Here is an 8,307-nt window from a genome sequence, read left to right as displayed (position 1 = left end):
AGCAGTGTAAGAGGATATTCCTATGTGAAGAGAAGAAAAGCTGGGATTACTATTTTAGTAGCAGATAAAGCAGATGTTGAAGCAAAAAGCAGTATAATCAATAAATAAGCTCATTACATAATGGTCAGATGTATAGTAAATTAAAACAAAAAGCAAAAATATATATAAAAATCATGAAAATCACAAAAACACTAAACCATTGTGACAAAAACCATAAAAGAAAACGGACAAAGGGGCTGGGGTTGTGGCTCAGTGGTAGAGCGCTTGCCTGGCATGTGTGAGGCACTGGGTTTGGTTCTCAGCACCATAAATAAATAAATAAATAAATAAATAAATAAATATCCATCAACAAGTAATAAATTATTTTTTTAAAAAAAAGAGGTACTTGCTTTGAGCTCCTGCTAAACTAGTACCACCACCGTCTCCTTCCCATTACCATCATGATTATCTACTGGGATCTCATGAGCTATGATAAGATGCTCTCCAACATTTACAAGATCCAGGAGATTGCAGACCGCCTCTGCCTAGAGGTAGAGGGCAAGATGGTCAGTAGGACAGAGGGTAACATTGATGACTCACTTATTGGTGGAAATGTCTCCACTGAAGGACCTGAGGGCAAAGGTACTGTAAGCACAGTATTCACTGGTGTTGATATTGTCATGAACCATCCCTTGCAGGAAACCATGCTTCACAAAAGAAGCATACAAGAAGTACACCAAAGATTACGTGAAATCAATCAAAGGCAAACTTGAAGAACAGAGACCAGAGAGGGTGAAACCTTTTAGTACAGGGACTGCAGAACAAATCAAGCACATGCTTTGTAATTTCAAAAATTATCAGTTCTTGCTGGGCGCAGTGGCACACGCCTATAATCCCAGTGGCTCAGGAGGCTGAGGCAGGAGGATTGTGAGTTGAAAGCCAGTCTCAGCAAAATCAAGGCATTAAGCAACTCAGCGAGACCCTGTCTCTAAACAAAATACAAAATAGGGCTGGGGATGGGGCTCAGTGGTCAAGTGCCCCTGAGTTCAATCCCCAGTACAAAATTAAAAATCTACCAGTTCTTTATTGGTGAAAACATGAATCCAGTTGGCATGGTCATTCTCCTGGATTACCATGAGGATGGTGTGACTCCACATGATTTCCTTTAAGGATGGTTTAGAAATGGAAAAATGTCAACAAATTTGGCAGTTACTTTGGATCTATCGTCTGTCATCATAACTGGCTGCTGGTGCTTGTCATCTTGAGCACATTTATTTTGATTGTGATTTATTTGGAGTGGAGGCATTTTTTTAAGAAAACATGTCATGTAGGTTGTCTAAAATAAAGTGCATTTAAACTCAAAAAAAAAAGAAAAAAAATTGACAAAAATACAAGAAATAAGGAATTATATTATTTTAATTGAAACCCTCAACATTCTATTTCTGAAAAAAGTAGACAAAAATAAATTGGAAAATACTATAGGATTAAATAATTCCTTCAACAGAAATGGGGGAACAACCCACTAAGTTCCAGGGTCTGGGTGACCTGCTGGAAGATAATTCCAAAAACAATACAAACTTAACAAACAGAGAGAGAGATTAAAGATGGGACAAGTTAGCCAGGTGAGGTGGCACACACCTGCAATCTCACTGGCTCAGGAGGCTGAGGCAGGAGGATCACGAGTTCAAAGCCAGCCTCAGCAAAAGCAAGGCACTAAGCAACTCAGTGAGACCCTGTCTCTAAATAAAATACAAAACAGGGCTGGGAATGGGGCTCAGTGGTCGAGTGCCCCTGAGTTCAATCCCCTGTATAAAAAAAATAAAAACAAAATAAAAACAAAATAAGATGCTAATCAGGTGGGAATGTTTTGAAACTCTTAAGCATTTTCTTTGGTAGTGTTGGGTTACAACAGGAAATTCAAAACATTTGTAGTGGACATCTGCTGTTTGTGTTCAGCCCTATATTTTACCCCTTCTGCTACTAACAGAATCAACTCTTTCCTTGGGGAAATTTCCCCTCCCCTACTCTGCATGACTAGGGTGGAACAGTCAATCCCATGCTTCTGGGATGAGGTGACTCGGATGGCCAGAATAACTTCTCTGGAAGACAGCAGGTGATTAGAGAAGGCCACCCCTTTACAAAGACTGATATGGATACTAGGGGGGGAGGGAGTCAGTAAATTCTCCAAGATTCTGAGGGTTTAAGGAAGACATAAACTTAGTGACACTGGTGACCATTTCAATTCCCCTGTGAACAGTCTATGTCAGACTGAAACCCACACAAAGAAACAAGATAAACCAAGTTCCATGGTGTCTGTCTGTAAGCACAGCTCCCTGGAGGTTAGGCAGGAGGACTGAAAGTCCAAGGCCAGACCCTAAGCAACTTAGTGAGACCCCTGTCTCAAAATAAAATGTAAAAAGGGCTGGGGGTGTATCTGATTGGTAGAGCGCCCCTGAGTGTAATCCTTAGTAGAAAAAAAAAAGATTAAAAATTCAAAGAGAAGGAAGAACTTCATAAAAATGTAAAAGGTGAAGACACACATTCTCAAAGCAGAATGCTAGCTTCTTGCACTGTAGGTCCCGGGCTCTTCTTTTAAAGGGTTGGGCATGGGAAGGTATATGGAAATGACACCAACCTGGTGAATTCATTTCTTTGGTCACGCATCACAAGATGTTTAGGGGGTGATCCGGTCCTCTCCAGTATCTTCAGGTTGATGTGTCTATATCTAGATAATATTTGGAATGTGCTTATATTGTAGGGTTATTTTGTTTTGTATTGTTTTTCCTACTAGGGGTTGAACCCAGAAGCACTTAACCACTGAGCCCCATCCCCAGCCTTTTTAAATATTTTATTTACAGACAGGGTCTCGCTGAGTTGCTTAGCACCTCGATTTTTGGAGAGGCTGACCTTGAACTCGAAATCCTCCTGCTTCAGCTTCCCCAGCCTCTAGGATTATAGGTGTGTGTGCTACGACACTGTGCCTGGCTGTATTGTAGGTTTTTAAAAATACATCTCCTTTTGTTTTATCTAATCTGAAAACACACCATGTAGGTGAACAGTACAAGTAAGCTTTAATCAAATGAGGCCATTTTCATAAATCAGTGAATTTACAGTAACTCTAAGATTTGTAGATGTCTCAGAATACTAGGAGCAACAGGGCTAAAGGAAAAACAGGTCTGGAGAGGAAGTCTGATCTTGGGGTTCTAGACTTACACCTATCGTCTCTTTTTCCTTCCTTTTTGTGGAGGATCACCAGTTCAAAGCCAGCCTCAGCGACTTAGTGAAGTGCTAAGCAACTCAGAGACCCTGTCTCTAAAACAAAAATATTTTTTTTTAAAATGGGGGCTGGGGATGTGGCTCAGTGTTTAAGCCACCCTGGGTTCAATGCCTGATACCAAAAAAAGAAAGAATAACAGCTCAGTGATAGAATGCTTGCCTAGCATGCATGAGGCCCTAGTATATAGTGTGTACACCTATGTATATTTATATATTTAAATATATAGTGTGTTTATGCGTGTGTTACTGGGAATTAAATCCAGGGGTGCTCTACCACTGAACTGCATCCCCAGCCTTTTTTAAATTTTATTTTGAGACAGATTCTCACTAAGATGCCCAAACTGGCCTCAAATTTGCAATCCTCTTGCTTCAGCCTCCCAAATTAATGGGATTACAGGCATGTACCATGGCTAAACCCATTATATATTAATTAATAATATGTTTATATGATAAATAACTATATTATTTAAAAAATTAGCCAGAAGAGCAGCACTGCTTTACATTTTTGTGGAAAAACATCCTGTAGCTCCTGGAAAACCGCACTGTAGGCTCTTGGGACAACAATGAAAAAGACAAGCAGTGTCTTAGTATTATTATGAAAATAGTCTTAACCTTGTGGCCCCCTGGAAAAGGTCCCAGGATTCCCCCCAAAGCCCATGAACCACACTTTAGACCTACCAATGTATACAAATGAATGAAATAAGATTGTATTTCATTAGATTCTTTGTTCTATAAAATGGCTTAAATTGGATAATTTTTTTATGTCAGAAATGAAACAGATTCTCCACAGGAAGCTCATTTAGCATCTGCCAAGAGGCCAGCAGCTCTTGTTAGAATCTGTGTTTCTGCATCTCTCCTGCAGTAGAAAGAGACTGCTGTCCTGGTTGCCAAGGACGCCCTGTCCCCACTGGGAAACCCTGGTCACCACCCAGGGTTCCAATGGATGTCAATGAGGGTGTTTTTTTTCTGATTTTGTTTCTGTTTTTTAATGCAATGCTAAATGGCTGACGCTGAGGTCATACATGGAAGGGGAATGTAGGCTGCTCGGGTTTTATTTCAGGGGCTCCTACCAGGGCTTTGAGCCCCTAGGGCTTCAGTGCGCAAACGTGCCCACGCCTGGGCGGGGGCGGGGCGGGGGCGGGGCGGGGGCGGGGCGGGGGCGGGGCTACGAAGCCAACCCGGCGAGCCAGGCGGGCTGGACAGCGCAGGCGCCTGCCAGTTTGCCCCAGCTCTGCTCAGCATGCCAACAACACCCAGCCAAAAGCCATCTTCTTTCTATTTGGTTCTTCTTCATATTAACCAGATTCGGTTTTGAACTTTTTATTAAAGCGTAACCTATATATGGAAAAGCAATACCGCATAACATAGAGTTCCATCGATTTCCAGAAAGTGAGCCCACGAGTGTGGCCCTTACGCCACAAGCCCCCCATGGAGCCCATTCCCAGTCCAATTGCACTCACCCCTTACGTCACCAGGATCCTGACTTCTAACACATAAATCACTTTTGTCAGTTTCTATTCTTTGCAGAAATGGAATAAAGCAGACATCTTGTTTGTGCATGGCTTCTTTTGTTCAATGCTGTGACAATGTATCATCCTTGTTGTGGTTTGGGGTTTTGTTTGCTTTTGGTTTTAGTTTTGATTGTTTTGTTTTGTTTGGGTACTGGGGATTGAATCCAGGGACAATTAACCATTGAGCCTCATCCCCACGTCTTTTTTAAAAAATATATTTTGTCAATGGACTTTTATTTTATTTATTTACATGTAGTGCTGAGAATCGAACCCAGTGCGTCACACATGCTAGGCCAGTGCTCTACCACTGAGCCACAGCCACAGCACCCTCAGGCCTTTTTTAAAATTATTTTTTACTTAGAGATAGGGTCTTGCTGATTTGCTTAGAGCATCACTAAATTGCTGAGGATGGCTTTGAACTTGTGATCCTCCTGCCTCAGCCTCCCAAGCTGTTGGGATTATAGGCATGTGCCACAGCACCTGGGCTCATCCATGTTGTTAACATGCAGTTTGTTCATGTTCATTGCAGGATGGTGAATATTCCATTGTATGAATTTTATTGCATGACATATTCATATGATATGTTAGATGGTCATATTTGTGTCATCACATTCTATTTGTGATTGCATTGCATGAATATAGTACAATTTGGTTCTTCTCCTATATATGAACACATGGGCTATTTCTATTTTGGGGCTATTATGAATAAAGCTACCATGACCATTGTAGAACTGGTTTTTTTGTGGAAACATTAGCTACTTTGAAATGTAAACTACCTGGTCATGTTTTTTGTTGTTGCTATTGTTTAAATCCAACAGTACAGGAGGTTATAATATGAAAAGTTGAAATTGCCTACCCCATCTCTGCCTTTTTCAACTCCCTTTTTGTAAGTCCTATTAAAATCCTATTAAGTTTTTAGTACTGGGAATGGAATCCAGGGATCCTCTACCCCTGAGCTACATCCCCAGCCCTCTTTATATTTTATTTAGAGACAGGGTCTCACTAGATTACTTAGGGCCTCACTAAGTTGCTGAAACTGGTTTTGAACTCGTGATCCTCCTGCCTCAGCCTCCAAAGCTGCTGCAATTACAGGCTCATGTCACCATGCCTGGCTACTTCCAGAATTTTCTTGTGCACGTAAACACACACATACACACAAATGAGATCACTTTTTTACATCAGTTTTTTTTTTTCATTAAACAATTATCTTGGATATTCTATGAATCAAGACAGGTTAGAGTGCAGTGGTGCACAACTATAATTCCAGCAGCTCGGGAGGCTGAGGCAGGAGGATCATGAGTTCAAAGCCAGCCTCAACAAAAGTGAGGCCCTAAGCAACTCAGTGAGACCCTGTCTCTAAATAAAATACAAAATAGGGCTGGGGATGTGGCTCAGTGGTTAAGTGCCCCTGACTTCAATCCCTGGTACCAAAAAAAAAAAAAAAAAAAAAAAAAACAGGCCAGAATAGGCTGAGATAATAAAAAGCATCCACAATTTCAATGGTTATACTACATATTCAAATGGAGCATAAAAGAGAGACACGCTCACCAGAGTCACTTGGAGACCGAGGCACCATCTTAACACTTGTGTCCACAATCACTGGGCCAAGGAAAACGCAATGTCATATAGAGCACTTAAAGAATTCACCTAGAAAGGACATACATCACTTTTGTTCAGATATCACTGGCCATAAGCCATGAGCCTCCATCTGTCTTCAAACGGAATGGAAAGTGCAACCCTACCCTGTATGGGGAGGGAGAACAGTGGAACATTCAGGAGCAGCTTCAATAATGACTTTACTAAGAGATCTTCCCATGTCAGTACTCATAAATCTACCTCATTCTACCATGGCAAAGATGTCCTAGGGATTATTTAACCCTACTTATCCAATTCCTATTTTTGGACAAAACAAACAGCCTTTCATATTTATCTTCATCCATTCTTTCAATACATCAATAAAATACATTCCTCAGTGTAGAATTGCTGAATCAAAGAGTTTGGGTTTGGTCTGGTTTTGCAGTACTGGGGATGGAACCCAGGGCCCCACACATGCTGTGCAAGCACTCTACCACTGACCTACCCACCCTCAGCCCTTTTTAGTTTGAGACAAGGCCTCACAAGTTGCCCAGGCCAGCCTTGAATTTTCAATCCTCCTGCCTCAGCCTCCCAAGTACCTGGAATTATAGGTGTGAATCACCACACCCAGCTTAATTTATGAATTTTTAAGTTGTGCTAAATACTGCTGAATTGCTAGACATTATTAAATTATCTCCTGAAGGAGTTGCCAACTTGCATGAACACAAAGAGAGGGTGAAATTTTCTATTTCCACAGAGTCCTAGCTCTATCTAACTTTGAATTCTTTGACCATTAGAAAAATTAACGTCTTTTGTTTTGATTTGCATTTTTAAAATTACAATTTAAGTCTTGCATCTTAGCACATGTTTCTTAGCCACTTATATTTCTTTTCTTTCTTTGTAAACTAACTATCCCTGACCATTCACCATTTTTTTATTGGGTTACTGGGATTTTTCCTCATTGATTAGTAAGAGCTCTTTGTATATTCAGGACACTAGCCATCATGTGTATTTTAAATGTTTTTTCTTTTTTTTGGTTTTGGTTTGTGTTTGTCTTTCTGTGTTTAGTTATGGTATTTTTGTTCATGTGGACTTTTTTTTTTTTTTTTTTTGTACCAGGGATCGAACCCAGGTGTGCTTAGCCACTGAGCCACATCCCCAGCCCTTTTTTATTTTTTTGTTTTGAGACAGGGTCTCACTAAGTTGCTTAGGGCCCCTCTTCGTTTCGGAGGCTGGCTTTGAACCTGCCATCCTCCTGCCTCAGCCTCCCAAGCCACTGAGATAAGAGGCACAAGCCACTGCACCCAGCCACATAGACATTTTTGAATGTTATATAATCAAAACTACCAGTTTTCTGCTTTATGGATTCTGAGCTTTGAAACTTGTTTTAAAAGCCTTTGCCCAACCAAAATAAATTTTAACCACCTGTTTCTAAAACTTAAGAGTAAGGATACTCTTAAGAACAGGATTGGTATTACTAAAAATAAGTTTCTTACATGTGTCTGTCAAGTTTTCATCATGGTGACCAAAATGCCTGACAAGAACAACTTGGATGGGGGAAAGTTTATTTTGGCTTATGGTTTCAGAGGTTCAATCTGTGATGGGATGACTCCATTGTTCCGGGTCCAAGGTGGGCAGAACATCATGGCGGAAGTGGGTGGAAGAGGAGCATTGCTCCATTGTTCATGGTGGCCAAGACACAGAGAGGGAGAAGGGGCCACAGGGCAGATGAACCCTTCCAGGGTCTGCCCCCAGTTTACAGAAAGAGGATGGATAAGTTGTGACTCAAACTCTTACACTATCTTGCATATCAATTGCCCCAGATATGTGCATGTTGGACTTTAGCTCTTTTCCTAAACTCACTCAATTCTTTCTCCAAGAAAATATCATCATTGGCTTAATTATGGATATTTTCACTTGGAAAAACAAATTATCTGGATCAGAAGGAGCTGTCTCTGTCTCCTCT

At 40.9% G+C, this 8,307-nt stretch overlaps 1 pseudogene across 1 annotated transcript; it reads left to right on the top strand.

Annotated features, from left to right (window-relative positions):
• Positions 1 to 440: 440 nt before the first annotated feature.
• LOC308639008 (translationally-controlled tumor protein-like) lies at positions 441 to 4,752 on the top strand (annotated as a pseudogene). Its single transcript has 3 exons — positions 441 to 840; positions 1,059 to 1,228; positions 4,642 to 4,752. The product of its transcript is annotated as a translationally-controlled tumor protein-like (transcript).
• Positions 4,753 to 8,307: the final 3,555 nt, after the last annotated feature.

Source organism: Spermophilus citellus (genome assembly GCF_964194105.1).
Source record: "Spermophilus citellus genome assembly, chromosome: X".
NCBI classification, from domain to species: domain Eukaryota; kingdom Metazoa; phylum Chordata; class Mammalia; order Rodentia; family Sciuridae; genus Spermophilus; species Spermophilus citellus.
The sequence above is the reverse complement of the archived record's forward strand: the minus strand, read 5'-3'. Positions and strand labels throughout refer to the sequence as shown.